General features: G+C 41.8%; 1 long non-coding RNA gene and 1 pseudogene across 1 annotated transcript; both read right to left on the bottom strand.

Moving 5' to 3' along the window:
- Positions 1-11202: 11202 nt before the first annotated feature.
- The window catches only part of LOC132889874 (uracil phosphoribosyltransferase homolog), a 48127-nt pseudogene continuing 34341 nt past the window's right edge, over positions 11203-24988 (bottom strand).
- On the bottom strand, positions 22918-23555 carry LOC132890551 (uncharacterized). The gene is made up of 2 exons (XR_009655208.1): positions 23256-23555; positions 22918-22977 (listed from the first exon to the last, which is right to left on the bottom strand). It is a non-coding gene; the product is annotated as an uncharacterized LOC132890551 (long non-coding RNA).

Genomic DNA, 24988 nt, shown 5'->3' on the forward strand with positions numbered 1-24988 from the left:
CCCCCTCAAGACCATTTATGAACATAATACATCTGGGTAAACAACTTGTTGAAATGAGTACAATAATATTTTGGATATTTAATGGAGCTTTTATTCCTAAACTTTCCATCAGCGGAAAACATTAGGTCTCAAGATACTGAGGTTTGGATGAATCCAAACCTCAGTATCTTGAGACCTAATGTTTTCCGCTGATGTATCAAATGTGGCAAAGTCTGACTTGGTGTTCTCCATTCAGAGTCCACATATTTTGCTTAACTCACACCTGATTTGGCTTATCAGACTTATCAGGGTCATGAACTGAATCTAGTGAGAGCAGGAAACAATACAGCACTGCAGACAAATGCAGAACTAGTTACACATGCTGCAGCTGACTTTGACACAACCCATATTTAAATGTTAAATTAAAATGACCAGTCAAATAGGTTAATAATAGTAATAAATATTATACTTTCCACAACTGTAAGCCCATCGGGGTCTCCAGAACCACTGCAGCAGGGGACGTTTTGTTGTATTGTTTAGGTCCACTTGTCCCCTTAGAGAGAAATGTCACTGTGAATCAATACAAAGTTCTTCTCACTGATCACCTTTATCCTATTTTTCTCCTAATTTAGAGTGGTCTCTTCCAGAATGAACCTGCCCCCATTCACAGGGCATGTTATTTCATTAAATAGTCTGATAATTATTAAAATAATTTAAATCAAATTTCCAAACAGTGAGCAGCACTATGGATGCAGATCAAGCAAAGTATTTCATCTGACTGAAACTAGTATTTAAAAAAAATACTGTAGCTAATATTGTACTGAGTTGATAAATCTAATATGACTGCAGTTATTATGAATCAGCTCAGCTTCTGTAACAGATAAATCTGCTGCTGCTTATCCAATGTAAATTAATTATCTGAAAGCAGCTCACCAGGCCAGAGACCAGCTATTAGATATGAATTTAAAAAAAGGAAGAATTTGCATGTTTTCACAGATTTTTCATTTTTACTTTACCATCTCTGGTGAAGCAATGGCCTAATGGTAAAAGAAGCAGCTTTGGGACCAAAAGGGCACCGGTTCAATTCCCTGGATGAGTAGGAATGGCTGAAGTGCCCTCGAGCAAGGCACCTAACCCCAAACTGCTTCCCAGGCCACTCTGGGGCTACATCCACACGACAACGGCAACGAGATGTTATTTAAAAATATATCGCGTCCAAATGGGCAACAATCAGTAAAATATCAGGTCCATATGGCAACGCAACGCTTGCTGAAAACGATGCAATACACATGCCACACCTCTAGGGGCGCTGTAAGACGGTCCCTTCGGAGACACCAGAACAATAGAAGAAGTAACGACGCATGCGCATAAACTATTATGCGCAAGACTTCATATTAGCCACAAAGTCAGGAAAATCTGTTTGTAAAATTACATTATAATGACCAAATACAATGAAAAGTATTTTTCCAGTCTCACCTGTGAAAGGTAATCCCATGTGATCTCGTTTGGACAGAAAACCTGTTGGTACAGTTAAACGCAGCTAATCTTTATTCTCCGCTTTGACCTTTCCAAAATGGCGGCGAGGATGACGTATGATTCTACGCGGAAGGCGGCGTCTTCAATGGTCCGGAATAAAGTGAATGATACACGTTGATGGAATTAATTTGTTGTTTCTCACCTGTGAAAGGTAATCCCATGTGATCTCGTTTGGACGGTAAACCTGTTGGTACAGTTAAACGCAGCTAATCTTTATTCTCCGCTTTGACCTCTCCAATATGGCGGCGAGGATGACGTATGATTCTACGCGGAAGGCGGCGTCTTTAATGGTCTGGAATAAATTGGATTAATTTGCTCCTCTACGCCCTTTTTGAGGAATGTATTGTCGGACTTAAATCAACATCTGAAGAGGTGAGATCGCTCCTTTTTTCCCCTATTTTTGCTGGCGGGATTGCACCATTACACAATAAATATTCACAGTGAAAATATTTTGTAAGCGCGTTTCATGAACCAAGTTATAGGATTTGTTGACAACTCGCATCGCAATGAGAAGATCATTGGCACTACTGGTGTTAAGAATCAGACCATTTCATAAATGAATATTTTGCTGTAGAGCTGCAGTGTTTGTACAATTGCATGTTTTTGCTTCACTATTACTGTCACTATTCTGCTTCTTGCATTACTACTGTGAACTAACACTGAACATAATAATAATATCCAAGCTCGTGTTTCACTCTCACTAGTGCTCCGTAAGGCTTTTTCCTGGTGATATTCGTTACACTTCTACCCGGCGTGAAGCACTCACAGTCATGTGGTTGTGACGTCATCGTAAACAAATCCGTTCTACTCATCCAGACGACTTCACAACGGCAACGTTGCCAGATCTTTCCACTCTGGAACCCGTTCTCAAAAAGATTGCGTTTTGGGCACCCAAAACGCCGGTGCCGTGTGGACGCCAGGCCTGAACGATAAGCAATTGTATCGGAGTCACCTGAATCCGTTGCCGTGTGGACAGGGCCTGGGTATGTTGTATGTTGCTCTGGATAAGAGCGTCTGCTGAATACCTGATTAATGGCAACCTGATTAATGAACTGATGATGGATGGAAGATTGTGGGTGGTAAAAGAGAGCAACTGGACTTGCTTGAAGATTCTTGAAGACGTTTCACCTCTCATCCGAAAGGCTTCTTCAGTTCTGTCTGACTAACAGGGAGTATCAGGTATTTATCCTCTCATGGATGAAAAGCAATCCTAAGGTGTCGTTGAGTCATCCTGTTGGTGTGGGTCACTGGTGGCTGAGTGTGAACGGCCTAGAGAGTCGTTGGGGTGATCAGTAGGTTGTTGGTTCTCTCTGTCCTCCTGTGAGTCACTGAAAACAGCTGGGTTTTGGTGTGCATTCAATTGTCTGGGAAGTATGCCAAGGACTGCATTGTAGGTGGCTGATAAATGGTGTCTTAGACCACCACCTCTGTTCAGTGATGGTCGTTCCAGGTTGACAAAAATGGCTTCTTTAACTCCTCACTCATACCAACAATCCTCTCTGGCTAAAATGCGTATGTTGCAATCATGAAATGAGTGTCCTTTGTTGTTAAGATGAAGATAGACAGCAGAGTCCTGGCCTGAGGAACTGGCTTTCCTGTGCTGAGCCATGCGCCTGTGAAGTGTTTTTTTTTGTTTGTTTGTTTCCCCAATATACAAGTCTGTGCGTTCCTCACTGCACTGAATTGTATACACTACATTGTCCTGTTTGTGTCTGGGTATTCTGTCCTTAGGGTGGACCAGTTTCTGCTTCAGGGTGTTACTGGGTCTGAAATGTACCGGAATGTTGTATTTGTAGATCTTCCTGAGTTTCTCAGATAGACCAGAAATGTAGGGAATGACAATCAGTACGTTTACATGCACATCCAAATCGAGCTACTGTCGGTAATCGAGCTAAGGGTCCCAGCAGGGGTGCCAGAGAAATCCAATCCTACATGCACGCAAGGAAATCGAACTATTGTGTGAGGTGCATTGTGCACCCAAGCCACAGGTGGCGCTACACGCCCCATCGTGTTGGTACACTTCCGGTTGTCGTCATGAAGAAGAGCTATTCAAGCGTATAAACAAAGTTATCAGTTCCGTGTTCACAAGAAGAGTGTATGTACGAACAGAAGTGTTCCTAATAAAATGGCCACGAAGTTGATCTGTAATGGTGAACATATTAACTGTTAGCCTGCTAACATGCTAATAACTTGCCAACTAATTAGACTGAATAGACTGTTGCCTTAAAAATGATATATATGGAAGATATATATATATATATATATATATATATATATATATAAATAAATAATTTTTGTCTTTTATGAGCAACTATTATTAGGCCACTCAGTAGCCTATGGAGTTTATTCAATCCAAATGTTTGTGTTGAGAGAAATTGCATGCATCACTGTATCAGTATGGACTTGTAACATTCTGTATGCACATTATGGATACTCCAGAGCCCTCCAGCAAACATAATCAATAATCAGGATTACAAAATGTATTCCTTTGTTTCCTCCATTTATTGACTTACTGTATGTGATCAAATGTATGCCTTGACGAATAATTACACTTAGTTTTTTGATACAATTACATAGTGTACTGCAAGAAATCCACTAAGTGTTTTTGGTTTCTTTTAGGCATCACACATTTATTAGAAAACACAGCAAATGTTCAAATATTCAAGTTAAATACTTAGCAACAGTATCAATAAATCCACACATGAACAATAGCAATGATATCTATGACCACAGCTAATGTGCAAAATATTAAAGTTAAATACTTAATATCAACAAATCCACACATAAACAATGGCAAAACACCTAGACTTAATTATACAATAAAGATACCTATGAAAAAAGGTGATTTTTTTTTCACACACAGTGTGATATCCGGATTTCATAATTCATCACACCTGCTCCTGCTTCGCAACTTCTAGGATGTACACCTCTGTTGCGCACATACAAAAACCGCCAGCTGATCTAAGCTGCGCTAATAGCTCTGTGCATACACGGAGCTACACATTTCACGTGTCCCGCGCCCAGAATCAGACTGTACCATTAGTAAAAAGGGTGGAGGGGTGAAATGACAATATCATAAATAATTCAAGAAAAATGTTATAGCAAATCATAACCATGTATAATTTGCATATTTTATTAGATGAAATGAAATATTTTATTTCAAAAACTTACACAAGGCAATACTATTAAAATAATATTAATATCCCTCACAGGCCCCCCTGTCAGTGCCAGGCCCTTAGAATCGTCCTAACTTCCCCCCCCCCTAGCGGCGCCCCTGGGTGCGTACATGCCCAGACACAAGTGTTCCTAATAAAGTGGCGGCTAAGGTAAAGTGTCATGCCGACCGAGGCTGTTTTTTTTTTTCTTTTCTTTTTTTCGACCGAGGCTGTCGTGTTTCCCGCTTGTGGTCTCGTCACTCGTCACTTCCGGAAGGGGCAGTGCTGAAGTAAGTAGCTCGACTACGTAGCTCGATAGAGTTTACATGCACTAAGTAGCTCGGCAAAAATCGCATAATCTAGGTCGTGTAGCTCGATTGCGAGGAATCAAGTTCGGTTCAATTTCAGCCTAGCTAAGGTGTTTCCATGCCATTTAGAACTTCGATTTCAGTCGAGCAACGGCAGAAATTCAATTTTCTCTATGTGCATGTAAATGCACTCAATGTTCTTGCGTTTCTTCCTGTTATCTTCCTTGTCCATTATATTCCTTTTTCTGCTCTTGAAGAAAGCCCAGTTGGGATACTCGCAGTTCTGAAGTGCTTTCTTGATGTGATTTTGCTCCTTCTCTTTTTCTGCTTCTTTCTTCAAGAGCAGAAAAAGGAACATAACGGACAAGGAAGATAACAGGAACAAACGCAAGAACATTGTCATTCCCTATATTTCTGGTACAGAATAAATACCTGATAAATACCTGATACTCCCTATTAGTCAGACAGAACTGAAGAAGCCTTTTGGATGAGAGGTGAAACGTCTTCAAGAATCTTCAAGCAAGTCCAGTTGCTCTCTTTTACCACCCACAGTTTACTATGACCTGGATGACTGAAAATCTTCACAGACATGGATAGATGACAACACTAGTTTTCAAATCCAAACAAATTGATACAGAAAATAAATGTAAACTTCTCCGTCCAATCATCTTTAGATGATTGGACGGAGAAGTTTACATTTATTTTCTGAATCAAATTCAAAACAGGTGTCTCATATCTTCATGGCACGAGTCAAATGTGGGTAGAAGGTAAAGCGCCAGTGCGGCAGTTAATGTGTCATATTGATAGCCATAAACAAATCATTCATGTTTAAGCATTAAAGGTGACATATTATGAAAAATTCACTTTTTTAGTGCTTGTGCACATACATTTGGATATCTGGAATGCCTACTAACCCACAAACTCTGAAATAAGACACCCAGCCAGTTTCTTTTGGGCTGCCTATTTCAAAAAATGTGCTTCAACAAGCTGTTCAGATTTGGCTCCCCTTTCTATGTCTCCATTCATGGCTTGAGAACTGAATTTGTGAATGAATATTCATGAGGGGCGGCACGGTGGTGTAGTGGTTAGCGCTTTCGCCTCACAGCAAGAAGGTCCTGGGTTCGAGCCCCGGGGCCAGCGAGGGCCTTTCTGTGTGGAGTTTGCATGTTCTCTCCGTGTCCGCGTGGGTTTCCTTCGGGTGCTCCGGTTTCCCCCACAGTCCAAAGACATGCAGGTTAGGTTGACTGGTGACTCTAAATTGACCGTAGGTGTGAATGTGAGTGTGAATGGTTGTCTGTGTCTATGTGTCAGCCCTGTGATGACCTGGCGACTTGTCCAGGGTGTACCCCGCCTTTCGCCCGTAGTCAGCTGGGATAGGCTCCAGCTTGCCTGCGACCCTGTAGAAGGATAAAGCGGCTAGAGATAATGAGATGAGAATATTCATGAGGAAAGTGCTATCTGACTGGCCGGTCGAAGAGCAGAGTGGGGTGAGCAGCAGCTCATTATTATTTCATGCACTCAGGCCCTGTCCACACGGCAACAGATTCAGGTGAATCTGATAAAATTGTTTATCGTTTCGGCCTGGCGTCCACACGGCACTGGCGTTTTGGGTGCCCCAAAACGATATTTTTTGAGAACTGGTTCCAGAGTGGAAAAATCTGGCAACGGCGCCGTTGCGAAGTCGTCTGGATGAGTAGAACGGATTTGTTTACGATGACGTCACAACCACATGACTAGAACAAGCAGCACTCTCGCTGTTTTGTATGAACCACTGCATTGCATTCACTTTTGTATACAGCTTTTCTTTTAAATAAACAAGTAACTGAACCATTTCTTGAATTTCTTTTTTTTATTGGATAAGACTGCTTTTCAAAATGTTCACACACAATATAAAAAGTTATATAAATTATATAAAAATGATTTTCAAAATGTTCACACACAATAAGAAAATTAAGTTATATAAAACTATGCACACTAATAAAACTAATTTGTACACACAGAAGGCACGATTTCCTCGTGTAGTCGCAACCATCTTCTTCTTGTTGTTGTGTGTTTGTTCCTGTGAGTACTTCATGCCGGGTAGAAGAAGGGGTTTATGCGCATGCGTCCTATTGTTCTGGTGTCTCCGATGGGACCGTCTTACAGTGCACGTAGAGGTGTGGCATGTGTATTGCATCGTTTTCAGCAAGCGTTGCATTGCCATATGTATCTGATATTTTACTGATCCGTTGCCTATGTGGACGCGATATTTTTTAAAATAAAATCTCGTTGCCGTTGTCGTGTGGATGTAGCCTCAGACCAGGGCTCGAAATTAACTTTTTTTCTTTGTGTCCCCCAGTGGTCCCGAATTCTGTGTTGTATTGTCCCGAATGGAAGCAATAGTGTCCCCATTTTTTTCCTCTCTGAAATAACCAGTGGTTAATATTATCATATGAAGTTACTATTATATTTGTAACTATACGATTTTGAACCCTTTATATCATTTTTACAATAAGTCACAAGACACAAGCAACACATGTCCAATACATCATCTACTTCAAAATGACAGTTATTGCATTTTCAGTTTATTAAACTTTGGCGATCTCACTGTATGAATAGATACCCGTTTATTTAAAGGGGCCAACTAGCTCATTCAGAAAATGTTTCAACTCCCTACATCTGCAGTACACTTTAGCTGAAAATAAGACCCCTTTTATGTTCATTTCATCTACTTATACCTTGAATATCTGTTGGCACTTATAAGGCCAACTTATAATTTTCACCATTACCGTTATCCATTTTTATGAACTTTCCGTTATCCATTTTTATGAACTTTCCGTTATCCATTTTTATGAACTTTCCGTTATCCATTTTTATGAACTTTCCGTTATCCATTTTTATGAACTTTCGCTGCCGGGTGCAAACGTTAGCAACATCAGCATAGTGCCAGGGTCCGTGTATCATCCGATCTCATCTCATCTCATTATCTCTAGCCGCTTTATCCTTCTACAGGGTCGCAGGCGAGCTGGAGCCTATCCCAGCTGACTACGGGCGAAAGGCGGGGTACACCCTGGACAAGTCGCCAGGTCATCACAGGGCTGACACATAGACACAGACAACCATTCACACTCACATTCACACCTACGGTCAATTTAGAGTCACCAGTTAACCTAACCTGCATGTCTTTGGACTGTGGGGGAAACCGGAGCACCCGGAGGAAACCCACGCGGACACGGGGAGAACATGCAAACTCCGCACAGAAAGGCCCTCGCCGGCCCTGGGGCTCGAACCCAGGACCTTCTTGCTGTGAGGCGACAGCGCTAACCACTACACCACCGTGCCGCCCTTGTATCATCCGATCATTCAAATATTCCATTCAATCTGGAAAACGATGATACACGGACCTGCCAGGTCCGAGCCTAGTTGTGCTGCTGACTGACTAAACTTTCTGAACTAGAAAGACACCAAGAAAACTCACTTATTCTGTTGAACGGTATCTTCCATCAATATCATCCACATCATTCCTGTTGTATTTTATAACGTGTCTAACAGTGTTCATTCAGTTCATTCAGTTGCTAGCGTTGCCTGCAGACCAGGCGATGACACTTTTGGATCCTGAAGGTCCCGGAGACGTTATGTCTGGGCTTTCAGTTTCTTTCCTGCGGTCGGTCCGCTTCAACCACTTCAGCATTTTTGTTCTGGCAAGAGTCGGCGCAGCGTGTGCGCTAGCAATTCCATTCCAAGTCCATATAATGCGGACTCCGGCCGAAGATTCTAGAACAGAATGCGCTGCTCTGTAGCCTACGGATGCAGGTGCATCGAAAGTGTAGCTACTATGTATTTTTCGCTGTTAACGTTTTAAAATTAAAATTGACAAATTAGGTGAATGTCTACGTATGTGTTACGGCTTTGTAAATAATATTAATGTAGAACTTTTTTTCTAGATCTATTTTTTTCCATTGTCCCGGGATTGTCCCAGATATGATAATTTTGTGTCCCGATGACATTTTTTATGGTCCCCGGGACATCGGGACACCGTTAGTTTCGAGCGCTGCCTCAGACACTTGAACCGTTTTAGACAGGGTGAGAAAGGAACTATGGTGCTTTATTGTTGTGGTATTTTGACCAAAGCATATCGCTAACATTTCAGTAAGACCTCAGGGAACAGTATCAACTTGTGGAAAAGGGGTATGTCACTTTTAAAGAATAACCAAGCCTTCACAAACTGGCCCTCCATGATAGTTCCAGAGATTTATAAAAGCAGTGCCAAGACTTCTTGATGGTTCACTGTAGAACAATACATTACTCCAACACTTTAGTCACTGATTTGTATTTAAGAGTTATACTCATATATTAGTGACTCTCAAACAGTTAGAATCTCATCTCATTATCTCCAGCCACTTTATCCTGTTCTACAGGTTCGCAGGCAAGCTGGAGCCTATCCCAGCTAACTATGGGCAAAAGGTGGGGTACACCCTGGACAAGTCGCCAGGTCATCACAGGGCTGACACATAGACAACCATTCACACTCACACCTATGGTCAATTTAGAGTCACCAGTTAACTTAACCTGCATGTCTTTGGACTGTGGGGGAAACCAGAGCACCCGGAGGAAACCCACGCGGACACGGGGAGAACATGCAAACTCCGCACAGAAAGGCCCTCGCTGGCCACGGGGCTCGAACCCGGACCTTCTTGCTGTGAGGCGACAGCGCTAACCACTACACCACCGTGCCGCCCCTCATTTTGGTCATAATTTAATTTAAAAAAGGAAATCTTTCATATATGCTATATTCATTACATGAAAAGATTTCAAGCCTTTTTTGTTTTAATTTTGATGATTATGGCTTATTGTTCATGAAAATCAGAAATCCAGTATCTCAAATTATTAGAATATTTCCTCAGAGCAATCAAAAAAGAATTTACAATACAGAAATGTACAACTTCCGCAAAGTATGTTCATTTACATACTTAATATTTGGTTGGAGCGCCTTTACCATGAATTGCACCATCAATGCAGCGTGGCATGGAGGTGATCAGCCTGTGGCACTGCTGAGGTTTTATTGAAACCCAGGTTGCTTTGATAGCGGCCTTCAGCTTGCATTTTTGCATTTTTGGGTTTGGTATTTCTCATCTTCCTCTTAACAATACCCAGTAGATTCTCTGTGGGGTTCAAGTCAGGATTGTTGGCTGGCCAATCAAGCACAGTAATATCATGGTCAGCAAACCATTTGGTAGTAGTTTTGGCACTGTGGGCAGGTACTAAGTCCTGCTGGAAAAGGAAATTGGCATCTCCATAAAGGTTATCAGCAGATGGAAGCATGAAGTGCTCTAAAATCTCCTGGTAGACAGCTGCATTATTGACTTTGGACTTGATAAAACACAGTGGACCAACACCAGCAGATGCCATGGCATCCCAAATTATCACAGACTGCGGAAATTTCACACTGGACTTCAAGTACCTTGAATTCTGTGCCTCTCCACTCTTCCTCCAGACTCTAGGACCTTGATTTCCAAATGAAATGCAAAATTTACTTTCATCTGAAAAGAGGACTTTGGACCACGGAGCAACAGTCCAGTTCATTAGCCCAGGTAAGATGCTTCTAACATTGTCTCTGGTTCAGGAGTGGCTTGATATTAGGAATGCAACAGTTGTAGCCCTTTTCCTGAAGACGTCTGTGCGTGGTGGCTCTTGATGCACTGACACCAGTCTCAGTCCACTCCTTGTGAAGCTCTCCCAAATTCTTGAATCGACTTTTCTTGACAATCCTCTCAAGTCTGCGGCCATCCCTGTTGCTTCTGCACCTTTTCCGCCAGCCTTTTCAGCAATGACCTTTGGTGGCTTACCCTCCTTGTGGAGGGTGTCGATGATTGATTGTCTTCTGGATAAGTCTTCCCCATGATTGTGGTTGAACTAGATGACGGTGAAGCTTTCACGGTGAAGCTGGGAATCAGTGATTTGACCTTTATTTTTAATTTAGTTACAGTGATGGAAATCACAGTCCACCATTATCAAAGTTGACCTGTTCACTTGTAGTGCATGGGTTTATTTGAAAGCTTTAATGGGCAGAGATTTTATCCACCAGATTTAAGAAAGTGAAGAAGAGCCAGTGATTGCTAGCTAGTGCACTGCACTTCTACCAGGCTATACTATGGCACTTTACCGTATAATGCAAACCAAGTCCAAACACTGAGAGAAACCGAAAGAAATACTTAATGGGCCATTTCTGGGCTCCAAATGAACAATTAGTCTGTCCCAAAGTATTTCTGTCCAAAGTCAGCTGGAGCTACAGAATGGACTTCAGTGGTGAGGATGGTGATTTCTGGAAACTCTTGAACTATGGACTTAACCCCTAAAATAACAAAATGAAGCACAGTCAAAAAATCCCTTATAACTAGCTGTTTGGTATTTAGAAATATTGTGTAAAATAGACTTTCATGCTATTTTATCATGAGGGGTGGAGAAAAGGCTCAGAAGAATGATGTGTGAAGTCTGGACACCGTGATCAATGAGCACTCGGACTGCTTCAATAACAGCATTCCCACTACCTACAGGGAAAAATTACTGACAGACATTTTAGGTCATGTTTCCATTCATCATAATAAAATGACAGTTCTATTTTGAAACTATAGAATTGTAAGGTTTGACAATTCAAGATATTGAGTCTTGAATTTCTGACCCTCAATAATTCTGATATATTTTGTGGTCCACTTCTACTTTTTATTTTTGGGGTGGTGTAACTGAAAAATGTAACAATGTACAGTTTTATTGCAAAGTCTTGTTTTACGTTTAGCTCTGTGGTTGTATCTATCAGTAACCATGGAGGATCTCTTGAAAAGTACCTCTTCAATCAGAAATTAGAACACCGAAAAAAGGTAACCTTGTGATTGTATAATATTATTGGCTTGTTTTTACCACTAATATGTTGCTAATAATACAATAATTAATTAGATTTATTAAAACATTTAATTTGATTTTATATGTGAGATAAAATAAATTTAAACTGAGGATATTACTTTCAAACAAAAAAACCTGTCTATCTGTTTTATATAAAAGTGTATGGATAGTTTTTTTTTTTTTCAAAATTAGTTGTCTACCAAGTATACTTTAGTAAAACAGATATGTATTTTATGTTTACTATGCACTTAATATTAACCTGTAGGTAAAATAACAAATGACTACACTAGAAATAAAGATAAATATCAAAAATCATGCCTTCACTGAAAATAGGAAAACCATGGCCGAATGGTTAGAGAAGCAATTTTGGGACCAGAAAGTCAATGGTTCAATTCCCTGGACCAGCAGGAATGGCTGAAGTACCCTTGAGCAATGCATCTAACCCCCAACTGCTCTCCAGGCTGCTCTGGGTATGTTGTACGTACATCGCTCTGGATAAGAGCACCTGCTAAATCCCATTAATGTAATTAAAAACAAACAAAAACCTATATTCTATAATACAACATTCACCCAAATACGAATGAAAAAAATCCAAAGAGGAACAGGTCAAAGAATTTTTTTTTTTCAAATTTATATAAAACTTCTCACACATATTCAGTGGCATATAAATTACTTCTAACATTATTGTAAGGATCTGGCAAAAATAAGTTAAAAGTTTAGGTCTCATTTTAACCCCTAGATTTCCATCTTATTATTGTATTCATATTAGGTATAGTATTTAGCAACTCTCATGAATTATTTAGCTAAATACTGATAAAGGCGTGAAGTTTTGACTGTAAGGAAAGTCAAAAGTTTGGACACAGTTTGTGGCAGCCTTGGAAAATCCTTTACCTGGTAAAATATCAACATTTTTGTGATATTAAGTTCTGAAAACTACAACTGCTCACCAACTGAATCGATTTATGTCCGTTTTGCTATGGCATGTAATCAAGCACTTGATCAAACCATAATATTCACCATGTGAGGAAAGCACACTGTAACACTCGTGGTTTGTGGGAAAATGCGGAACTGGGAGACGACAACTTGGGGTGAGCTTATTATTTTACTTAGCTTTTCAGCTATCTTTAATGCCACACACACACACACACACACACACACACACACACACGGCACTAGCCGGTTCTCCCCCTTTCTGCTTACCAGGTTCTTTGCGAGCACAGAAGAAACACACACATTAGTGGATTGGTGGTGCTTAGACACAGGTGAGACTCATCACGTGTTACCTGCTGGTTCTATCTGACCCCTCTCTCCCTACAGCTGATGCTTGATCACACCCCTGCTGCCATACATGCATAGCTTGCAATTAAAACACCTTTAAGAAGATTTAACATTTGTACTAGGTCCTTTGTTTACCTAATGTGATCTTTGCAAAAACATGAGGCAAGTTTGAGAGTAAAGAAAAACATTTCTTCATTATCATTTGTAACAACTCTCTAGCTTGTGGGAAACAGAGGAACTGGAAGCAGGCTTCAGAACAGGTGTGTTATTTTTATTTTCACACTTTTCAGTGATTTTACGCCTTTGTAGACACACTACACACATACGACAGGGTGTCACAGCTCTCTCTCTCATTCCTGACTGTCTGCAAGACACACAGAGACACAGGTTAATAGACAGCCAGTAATTAGACAGGTACACCTCATCACCTGTTACCTACTGGTTCAACCTGCCTCCTCGCCATTCACAGCCAATGCTCGACCATGCCCTTGTTGCCACATACCCCCACTGCCCCACTGAGGCCAGGGAGCCATTCGGCCTGCAGCTGACAACCTCCCCTGGCAGGAGAGGTTATCTGCCACCACCATCTGTGCCCCCGGCCTGTGGACCACCTTGAATTTAAAGGGCTGTAGGGCCAGATACCAACAAGTGATCCACGCATGTGTTTGAGCCACTGGAGCAGGGCATGGTCAGAACAGAGGGTAAATGGGCATCCTAGCAGGTAGTACCGGAGAGTGAAGACCGCCCATTTGACGGCCAGACACACTTTCTCTTTCGTACTATACTTTGACTCTCAAATGGAGAGCTTGCGGCTGATGTACAGCACCAGACACCCCCTGCCGCTCACCACTACCTGAGACAAAATGGCTCCCAGGCCTCTGTCCAATGCATCAGTCTGCAAAACAAAAGGGAGAGAAAAGTCAGGAGAATGCAACAGCGGGCCCCAACACAAAACCACCTTTACATGAGCAAAAGCCCATTTGCATGGCTCTGTCCACTGGACCGGATCTGGTGCCCCCTTTTTAGTGAGGTCAGTCAGTGGGCTGGTGACATCTAAACAGTTAGGCACAAACCACCTATTAGACCATAAGGTGAACCCCGTTTTCGTTTTAGGTCGCTCCGACATCTCTGAACCACATGCTCTTTAGCTGATAAAAAGGACCAAGTTATGTTACACTTGTAGCAAAATTTCCACGTCACAGAATCACACTCGTTTTTTAAATCGAGACATTTTCTGAAGAACTATTTTCCTCAGAGCGGAATGTGATTTTGACGTCACGAGACACCACGTGACCACGCTAAACCAATTGCGTAGCCGATTTACGACAACAAACTGGAAAAATGACAGCCTGCTTGTTGTTGTCACATGTAACCAACATAAAGGAATCTCCCAAAATATCCTTCTAAAGTGGGCCAAATTGATTCTTAACAGTGCTTTATTTATAGCACGAAGAACATTGATGCAAGTGGATGATAAAGGCAGACATTTCAAATCAAATCAAGTTTATTTGTACAGCGCTTTTAACAATAAACATTGTCGCAAAGCAGCTTTACAGAATTTGAACGACTTAAAACATGAGCTAATTTTATCCCTAATCTATCCCCAATGAGCAAGCCTGTGGCGACGGTGGCAAGGAAAAACTCCCTCAGACGACATGAGGAAGAAACCTCGAGAGGAACCAGACTCAAAAGGGAACCCATCCTCATTTGGGCAACAACAGACAGCCTGACTATAATATTAACAGTTTTAACAGGTATAACCCTCAACTGTCCTCATGGGGCCGTCCTTCACAGGAGTGGGGCGATAAAACTCCGACCAGACACAGGGCACCAGGATGGATCAAGCAGGTCCGAGGGGCAGAAGAGGCCAGCATCTCAATCCCAGGATCAACATGTAACTCAGAGGGACAGATGGGGGGGGGGGGGGGGGGGAGAAAGAAAACACGTTGTTAGGTATGCCCTAAAAATGACAAGTATTAAATCTGTGTGGTAGGCTCGCAGAGACGAGAGTCTTTACATCAGGCATGACGCACAATGGCATGTTAATATGGTAAAAAATATATCATGACCTGCTCTGGCTGGATGCTTGATTGGGTGATGGGAGCACACTCCTCAGCAATGATGAGATGCAGATGGGACCATTAGGCCTGGCCAAGACAATTCAGCTACATTTCACCGGGTCTGGGACATGCGACAGAATGTCTGACGGCCGATTCCCTGCAGGCTACGATAGCCAGTCGAGGTCCCCACCGTCTCCACCAAAAGATTTCCTGTTGACTCCATGTAACTCAGAGGGACAGATTTGTGGTGGGGGGGGGGGGAGAGAAAGAAAACACAGGTGGTTAGGTATGCCCAATGTCACCTGAATAAGTAGGAACAGTATACATATTGCACCGAGTACAAGCAGGGACTCCGGCAACTAACTATGACAGCATAACTAAAAGGAGAGAGCCAGAAGGTAACACAGGCATGAGGGAGCCCCGGGACATAAAGCAGCCAGCCACTGCACCGTCAACAAACTCGAGTGAGCAAGCGAGTGGGGACTGACAGCATCCATACATCCCAGTTTACCAAAACACTCTATGTCTGAGGACCCTCCAGATCTACTCCTTTACCTCATAAACACCATTAACAAAAGGCTTGACTAAACAGATATGTTTTCAGCCTAGACTTAAATGCTGAGACTGTGTCTGATTCCCGAACATTACTTGGAAGGCTGTTCCATAACAGTGGGGCTTTGTAAGAAAAGGCTCTGCCCCCTGATGTAGCCTTCACTATACGAGGTACCAGCAGATAGCCTGCACCTTTTGATCTAAGTAGGCGTGGCGGGTCATAGAGGAGCAGAAGTTCACTCAGGTACTGTGGTGCGAGACCATTTAGTGCTTTAAAGGTCAATAGTAGTATTTTATAATCAATACGAAATTTGATTGGGAGCCAATGCAGTGTGGATAAGACAGGCGTGATGTGGTCATATTTTCTAGTTCTAGTAAGGACTCTTGCTGCGGCATTTTGAACTAACTGGAGCTTGTTTATGCACTTATTGGAACATCCAGACAGTAAGGCATTACAATAATCCAACCTGGAGGTAACGAAAGCATGGACTAGTTTTTCTGCATCATGCAATGACATTAAATTTCTTATCTTTGCAATATTTCTGAGATGAAAGAAAGCTATCCGGGTGATGTTATCAATGTGAGTTTCGAATGAAAGACTGGGGTCAATAATCACTCCAAGGTCTTTTACTGCTGCACGTGAAGAAACAGAAAGGCCATCCAGAGTTACTGTGTAATCAGAAAACTTACTTCTAGCTGTATGTGGTCCTAGCACAAGTACTTCAGTCTTGTCAGAGTTAAGCAGAAGGAAATTTATAAGCATCCAGTGTCTAATGTCCTTAACACATTCCTCAATTTTATTAAGCTGGTGTCTCTCATCAGGTTTTGCAGAGACATACAACTGTGTGTCATCAGCATAACAGTGGAAACTAATACACTGTTTACGAATAATATTGCCCAGAGGTAACATATATAGAGAAAAAAGCAGTGGACCCAAGACAGAACCTTGTGGAACACCAAACTTTACCTCGGTACGTCTAGAAATATCACCATTTATATCGACATACTGATAACGATCAGTTAGATAAGACCTGAGCCAGGAGAGGGCCATTCCCTTAACTCCCACAACATTTTCTAGTCTATCCAGAAGAATGGAATGATCAATGGTATCAAATGCTGCACTAAGGTCAAGCAACACAAGTAGCGAGACACAGCCCTGATCAGACGCCAACAGTAGGTCGTTTACTACTTTAACCAGTGCTGTCTCTGTGCTATGATGAGGTCTAAATCCTGACTGATACATTTCATGGATGTTATTCCTATGTAAATATGAGCATAACTGCTGTGCCACAGCTTTTTCAAGGATCTTGGAGATAAAGGGGAGGTTTGATATTGGCCGATAATTGGACAGCTGACAGGGATCAAGGTCAGGTTTTTTAATCAGGGGTTTGATAACTGCTAGTTTAAAGGATTTGGGTACATAGCCAATCATGAGAGAAGAATTTATTATTTTTAGAAGCGGTTCAATTACTCCAGGCATTATCTGTTTGAATAGATGTGTCGGTAAGGGATCTAGTACGCAAGTTGAGGCTTTTGATGTAGAGATTAATGAGAGTAATTCAGTTTCTTTTAGGGGAGTAAAACATTCTAACTGATGATCTGATACAGTTATATTGTTAACTACAAGGTCACTTTCATTGTCTAACCTTAAATTAGTAGTTTGAATTTTTTGTCGGATATTCTCAATTTTGTCATTAAAAAAATTAATGAAGTCGTTGCTACTACATACTGCAGGTGTGCATGTGTTGATAGTGGACTTATTCCTGGTTAATTTTGCTACAGTATTAAATAGGAATCTAGGATTATTTTTGTTATCTTCTATTAGGGAGGAGAGATATGTTGATCTCGCAGCACTAAGAGCTTTTTTATACTTCAGGAAGCTCTCCTTCCACGCCAATTTGAACACTACCAATTTTGTTTGACGCCATTTACGTTCCAATTTTCGAGTGGTCTGTTTTAATGTGCGAGTGTCATCATTATACCAGGGTGCTAATTTTTTGTCTCTGACCATTTTCCTTTTTAGAGGAGCTACATTATCTAAAGTATGGCGGAATGTTGACTCTAAGCATTCAGTTGCCTGATCGAGTTCTGCAGGGGCTGACAATGACCCAATCAAAGTTGACAGCTCTGGGAGATCATTTATAAAGCTCTGTGCAGTAGTTGACGTGAAAGTACGTTTAATACAGTAGCGTGGTGAGGTGCATATATTATTACTCAGACATATTTTGAATGAGATGAGACAATGATCTGAGATAACTTCAGACTGTGGAAGTATGACTATATTGTCTACGTTTAATCTGAATGTTAGTATTAGATCAAGGGTGTGACCACCATTATGGGTCGGTCCTATGACATTCTGCTTAATCCCGACTGAATCTAAGATGGACACAAACGCTGTTTTTAAAGGATCTTCTGGGTTATCAAAGTGAATATTAAAATCTCCGACAACTAAAGCTTTGTCTAAGGAAATAACCAAATCTGAGATAAAATCTGCAAATTCAGAAAGAAACTCAGAATATGGCCCCGGGGACCTGTAAATAATAAGCAATGGAATTAACTGGGTAGACTTATTTTTCGAGGCTACATACATTATATGAGTATGAAGAACTTCAAATGTATTAAATTTATAACCAGGTTTGTGTGTTACACCTAGATAATCGTTATAAATAACCGCGACGCCGCCTCCTCTGCCAGTTAGATGAGGCTGGTGTATATAACTGTATCCAGGAGGACTCGCTTCATTTAATGCTATATATTCATTTGGCTTAATCCATGTTTCTGTTAAACACAGTACATTAAACTCCTGATCAGTAATGAGTTCATTAACCATTAGCGCTTTAGATGTAAGAGATCTAATATTTAATAGCCCCACCTTTAGATCAAAGGTGCTGGCAGCAGCTGTACAGTCAGTCTGATCTAATTTTATATTGATTAGGTTACTGGAACAAACTCTCTGAAAATTTCTACCTTTTTGTTGAGCTCGGGGAACAGACACAGTCTCGATGTAGTGGGCCCTGAGTGACGACTCTGTGCAGCTAGCAGACAGTCGGTTTAGCCTGTTCGTCTGCTCCCTGGCCTTGGCTCTGGATTGTCAGAAATTAACTAGGCCTGTTCTGAGACTATGACCTATGCTGCAGGAAATGAGAGCAGCACCTTCCCGAGTGGGATGGATACCGTCCCGCCCTAACAGGCCAGCAGTGCCCTCAAAATTAGCCCAATTATCTATAAAGCCCACACTGTTTTCAGAGCACCACCTGGACAGCCAGCAGTTCAGCGACCATAACCTGCTGTAAGCTACATCGCCACGCCGCATTGGGATGGGGCCAGAGCATACTACAGCATCGGACATCGCCTTCGCTAATTTAAACACCTCTACAAAGTTACTCTTAGTAACCTCAGACTGACGAAGGCGTATATCATTAGCTCCTGCATGGATAACTATCTTTGAGAACCTGTGCTTGCCTAGGACCCTAAGATTACCTGCTATGTCCGGCGCCCTGGCTCCCGGTATACACCTGACTAAAGCTGCTGGTGCCCCTAAAGGCTGAGCTAATTTCACGTGCCGTATGATAGAGTCCCCTATAACCAGAGCTCTTTCAGGTTTCTCAGTGGGTGCATCACTAAGGAGAGCAAACCTGTTCGACACGTGACACGGAGAGGAGTGGTGCTCCCGTGGGCGAGCCTCAGCGGTAGCTTTGGCTCTACGCTTATGCCGCCGAGCCGTCACCCATTCGCCCCGCTGTAAGGGCTCTAATGCCGGAGTTGGGGGATTGCTAACTCCACCTAGGGCGTCCAGACTTTCCCTAACAGAAACTACACTGTTCTCACGCTCACTAACCTGCTCTAAAGCCTGGACACGCGCTTCTAGCACTGAAATCTTCTCCGTCAGAGAGCTAACTAATCTGCACTTATCACAAGTAAAGCTAATAGAGCTATCGCTAGCGACGGAGGAAGAATGACTAAACATCCTGCACTCAGCACACTGAACAGGCTGAAGGTGTGCCATGATGAAAAGATTCACGTACTCTTAAATGAAGATCTGTTGATATTAAAGCAGATCAGATGGCCTCCGCTTGTGGACTTTACACAGGAGGAGAAAAAAAGAAAGCTTCCGGTCTCGGCGTTCTTCCGAAAAAAGAAAGAGAAAAAACCGGAAAAAAAAAACCGGAAAAAGGAAAGCGAAAGTGAAAAGTACAAAAATGAAAGCGACAGTATAATAAAAATGAAGACGATACTGGAAATTTATTTATAGAAAAAAAGTTTAAAAAAGGATTAGTAATTAACGCCGGCACTCGCGGGAAAAAGGACTCGGCGCGAACAACTCAGGAAACAGGAAGTGCGTAATAGGACACGCTAACACAGAGACACACTCAAATTCACACCTACATTTCATGTTGTCATTTTGATCAATAAATGGAAATAATTCTAATTATCAATGATAATGATCATTCATGTATTTCTAAAGTGGGCCAAATGGATTCCAAATAGTGCTTTATTTATAGCACGAAGAACAATGATGCAAGACCTTTCATGTTGTCATTTTGATCAATAAATGGAAACAATTTAATTATCAGTGATAACCATTCATGTATTTCTAAAGTGGGCTAAATGGATTCCAAACAGTGCTTTATTTATAGCACAAAGAACAATGATGCAAGCGGGTGATAAGGTAGACCTTTTCATGTTGTCATTTTTATCAATAAATGGAAATAATTCTAATTATCAATGATAAGGAACATTCAGGTATTCATTTGTTCATTTATTCACTCACAACTATATACAACACAAAAACAATCATAACAAGTATACATTGACTGGCATAAACTTATATACATATATAAATAAACATCATAATAAAATGAATGATGATATCAATGGAATAGAATAGAGGTAAAAACCACATGACATCCTATTCCTCACTGTCAGTGTCAGGGCAGTTATCATCTTTCTCTTCTGTTTCCTTTGTGTTCGAACAGCTGGAACACCTGTACAAGTCTGTACGACAGAGTCCTGCAGAGAGACAGGAGCATCTGTTTGTCTCACAGGCACTCCCTCTGCAACCACAGTGTATCACATGCAGAACAGTGTCAGGGGCTGGATTTCTTGTCATCCATGTCACTTGTAGATTTCCATCTTCCAGATGCCAACCATATCCAGTGGGAGATAGTGTTGCCACCTGTCCCGGTTTTTCCTGATTGTCCCGGATTTTCATGGTCTGTCCCGGAAAAAAAAAAAAAAAATCCGGGACACTGAATGTCCCGGTTTTTTGTACATGATGGGCAAAATGTGTATTTCAACTTGCGAGCCAGCTGAGAACCAGTTTGCTTTTCCAAGCTCGCCGTGCTAAGCGGAGCCACGTCATTACGTCGCTGAATACGTCATTACGTCACTGTATACATCACTTACGTCGCTGCATACGTCAGTTACGGCGCTACGTTTGCATAAACCTTGGCGCGAATATCAAAGCAAAAACAACACGGAAGAAGCAGCAGCAACAACAACAACAACAATAATAATAATAATGGATGACTTCGCGTTTGTACAGCTGCTGCTTCTCGTCGCTTAAAAATGGCGATCTTTCGTGGTCTTGTTATTGTTGTTGGTCTTAACAACTCCGCCCCCCCGCTGACGTAAGCGGTTCTTTCCTCTGGCCCAGCAGAGAGTTGGTGCTAGCCTGGAACCGGTTTTTCTGGCCCCAGAGCCAGTTCTTTGTCAGTGGAAACAGAAAACCCGGTTCCAAACTAAGCACTGGCCCCGAACCAGCCCTGGAACTGCTTTGGTGGAAAAGGGGCAATGGAGGATGCTTGGACTGATAAAAGAAACAGACTCTCTGTTGCAATGGTGAAGGCTGAGCTTCAAGTCAGGCTAAACTTTCAGTTGTCCTGTACTGAGTTCAAGACATTCATTGAAAATCAGCCAGGACTCATAGCAGCAGCAAAGAAAAACACCAAATATAAATGGAAGATTAGGTAAGGTTTTGGTGAATTAAATGAAATAGTGTAGTGTAGTACATACTCCTGTATGTGCCCAGTTATATCAGTTACATGTCCTCCTATGTATTTGTTTAGCCAAGAGCAGCAGAGGCACAGGCAAGCACAAGCAAAGCACACACCACACTCTAAGCAATCAGGTAAGCTGTTTGACACTACACCTTACATTGTTACATTCAGGTATTCTTAGATACAATGAAAAATTATTTATTTTTATTCCACATAAGCAAACAAACAGAACTTAATTACAGTATGTATTCCCCTTTTACCTGTGCCCACTACTGCCCCCAGGTGTCCACAACCAAAAACTGTTGGAAATAAACCAAAATAATGAAGACCTGCTATATTATGTAAAGCAATTAACTAAACAAATAACTAACAAAAGCGTCATTTTTACTAATTAGAGCAATACAATTTCAGCCTAGAAGGGCGATTTTTGTCTTGGGTTAGATGTGCGAAGGGCGCCGTTGCTTACAAGCAAAAAGGTCGATTGGATGGTCGAAATGTCCAGGATTTTTGTCAGACACAGGTGGCAACCCTAGTGGGAGATGGAGCGCCAATGTTTTGTTTCACACATGACCTCATGATTGCAGCCTGATAATTTGCCCTTTTGCAGTGCTGGTGGAGGGCATCACTCCAGAGCCACACAGCCCAGATAGCAGAGGGTCGTTGATTCGACGTGGAATCATCGGCATGTTCTTCGACCTATACGCCGTCGAATCACCGTCGATCACCGACGTTGATTCAACACCGCTTTGCTCATACGAGTTTTCGTTGAAACGACGTTGAAAAGTGGCTGGTGGTCGACAGAGAATAGACCCCCTTTCACCCTTTATTCAACTACGTATTTCGGTCGATTTATAGTTGAATTTTCGGCGATGATTCATCCAACTTTACTTCCTGTTTTATGTACAACAGGAAGGCTACAAATTAAGCAAAACGGGCTAAATTAAACTAGCTAACAATAAAGCATCGGGGCTCTTGCCTAGGATGAACACACACATGCAGACTTCAACCATGAAAGTGAAACTTAATTTATATCAATGTGCGTAGGCTACGTCCTGTTTTATGTACAACAGGATATAAAAATGCATGCTACAATGCACCTCTCCTAATGTTTGTCAAGCTATCTAATGAGGCATAACTTTTAACATTTATAAGGAACAGAACACACTTGAACAAGTTCTTAGAAACATTTTATGATTTATTTATAATTGTGGCCTATTCCTCCTGCGGCGCAGACCTGTACATGGAAACAGAAAAACATAACCAAAATTAATTTGATGCAGCATTGATAAAGAAAGTCAGCAGTAGGCTATGGGTTTCTAAATGCCACCCTACCTCATTATTTGGACATGGGGAAAAACTATATTTAAAATCCAAAGAGGGATGGAGGGAGGAAAATTAAAACAAAAGAAAGAAATGAAATATAGAGTAGAGAATATTTGATAAAATTAAGGATGTTTTTATTCAGTAAACATTTAAAAAAATGTTCTACAACACTCTAGCCTAGTGACTTACCAGTAACAAAATAGACTTGAAGTATTCAGATCCGCTCTGCATAAAGCAGCTAAATCCTCTCTCTGTCTCCTGGCAGAAAGCTCCTTGGTTTGCTTGTGTCTCAATCACAGCTGGTATTCTGTAGAAAGACTTCTTTTCCCCTTTCCCATCAGCTTTGTTAGAACCCTAACACAGCACAAAAGTTTACCATTGTAGGTTTATGATGAACCAAGTGCCTCGTGGGTTCACAGACCGCGCGCTGCCTTTATTTCCCCCAAATCACGAGTTTGTTGGTCTTCCAATGTGGCGCAGGGTTTGTTTACTTCCGGTTTCGGGTGACGTCAGTGAAAGGGGTCTAATGGGGGCATTACCGCCACCCACTGGATTGGGGTGTAAAGCAGTCTGAACAAAACGTGTAAACATAAACATAGGAGAAATGAACCCGTTTTTCTAACTCGTCCTCACTTAGTCTACTTTTCTTTTTTGATTAGTCTGGATTTGATATTGTAAATTTAAATGTGAATCAATGTATATTCATCGGACATGAACAAATGAATAAATCTTGAGTAATCTTGAGGGGCGTGTGTGTCCGGGGCGCGGTGTCGCGGGGGGGGGATCGAACGAACCCTCCGATCCCCCCTGGCTACGGGCCAGAATTAGATCATCCTACCAATGTTGAAAACTGGCCGGCAAAAGTGACGATGGTTCAACGTCGTATATTCAACCTTCTCTGACGGTCGACAGATCAACCTTTACCCACGTTGATTCAACGGTGATAAATCGACCCTCTCAGACGGCGGAGAAATCGACGTTTCACGGCGCCGTTTCAACGTTGATTTTCTGACGTACGACGGAAACCGACCATTCTGACCAAAACTCTACGTCGTTTCAACGACCCTCTGCTATCGGGGACAGTCTTTGTCCTTGATGTGAACGAGAATGCTATGGTCGTCCTTTACTTCAGCAGCTTCCTGCAACTTGCCTTGTACAAAAGAAAAGAAAAAAAGGATGGATAGATAGGCAGACAAACAGTCAGACTTCATTTTTCCTGGTGGACTGGTATTCAGTGGCATATTAACATCAAAGCACACAGACATACTATGACATCCATACAAACATACACACTACCCTATTAAAGTCAAAGTGTACTTTATTGTCAAAAATCTTTGCAACAGGCATTAAGACAGAAGGGGGCAGTCCTTAACTCAAATGCTGCATTTTGGTCATTTATGGTATTGGAATATTATAGGCATGGGGAAGTTATGTATTGGAATGTTATTTTACTCACACCCACACACATACACAACACATTATAGTTCAAACACACACACACACCAGCAAAAGTACAACCAACAGACATCTTTCCATATTCATACAGCCATCCATACATCTGTACGTCAATGTACTATAAGTCCACACATACATTCAAATTAGACAAATGCAAGGAGATTTTGTGCAGTCAGTAGCAGTGTAGTTATTCAACTACTCTCTCTGTGTGTGTGTGTGCTGGGGGATGGGATGCATTTGCATAGACTACCTACTGTGTAGTGGGGGATGAGGGTGAGATGCCTTTTAGCTTACCTGCGGTTAAAGTCTGTGTCTGACAAAGCTTCTTTTTGTTGTCTGCCAGCCTTGACGACATATTTGCAGGTTTTCTTGCATATTATACAGATGGCAGGAAGGACGGGGCCAGAGCTCCAGATGGGCAGGCTTGATCTGGAACGAAGTTTCCTTGTCGGAGTCGTGCCAGTCAC

This window comes from Neoarius graeffei, chromosome 8, assembly GCF_027579695.1.
Source record: "Neoarius graeffei isolate fNeoGra1 chromosome 8, fNeoGra1.pri, whole genome shotgun sequence".
In the NCBI taxonomy this organism is placed as follows: domain Eukaryota; kingdom Metazoa; phylum Chordata; class Actinopteri; order Siluriformes; family Ariidae; genus Neoarius; species Neoarius graeffei.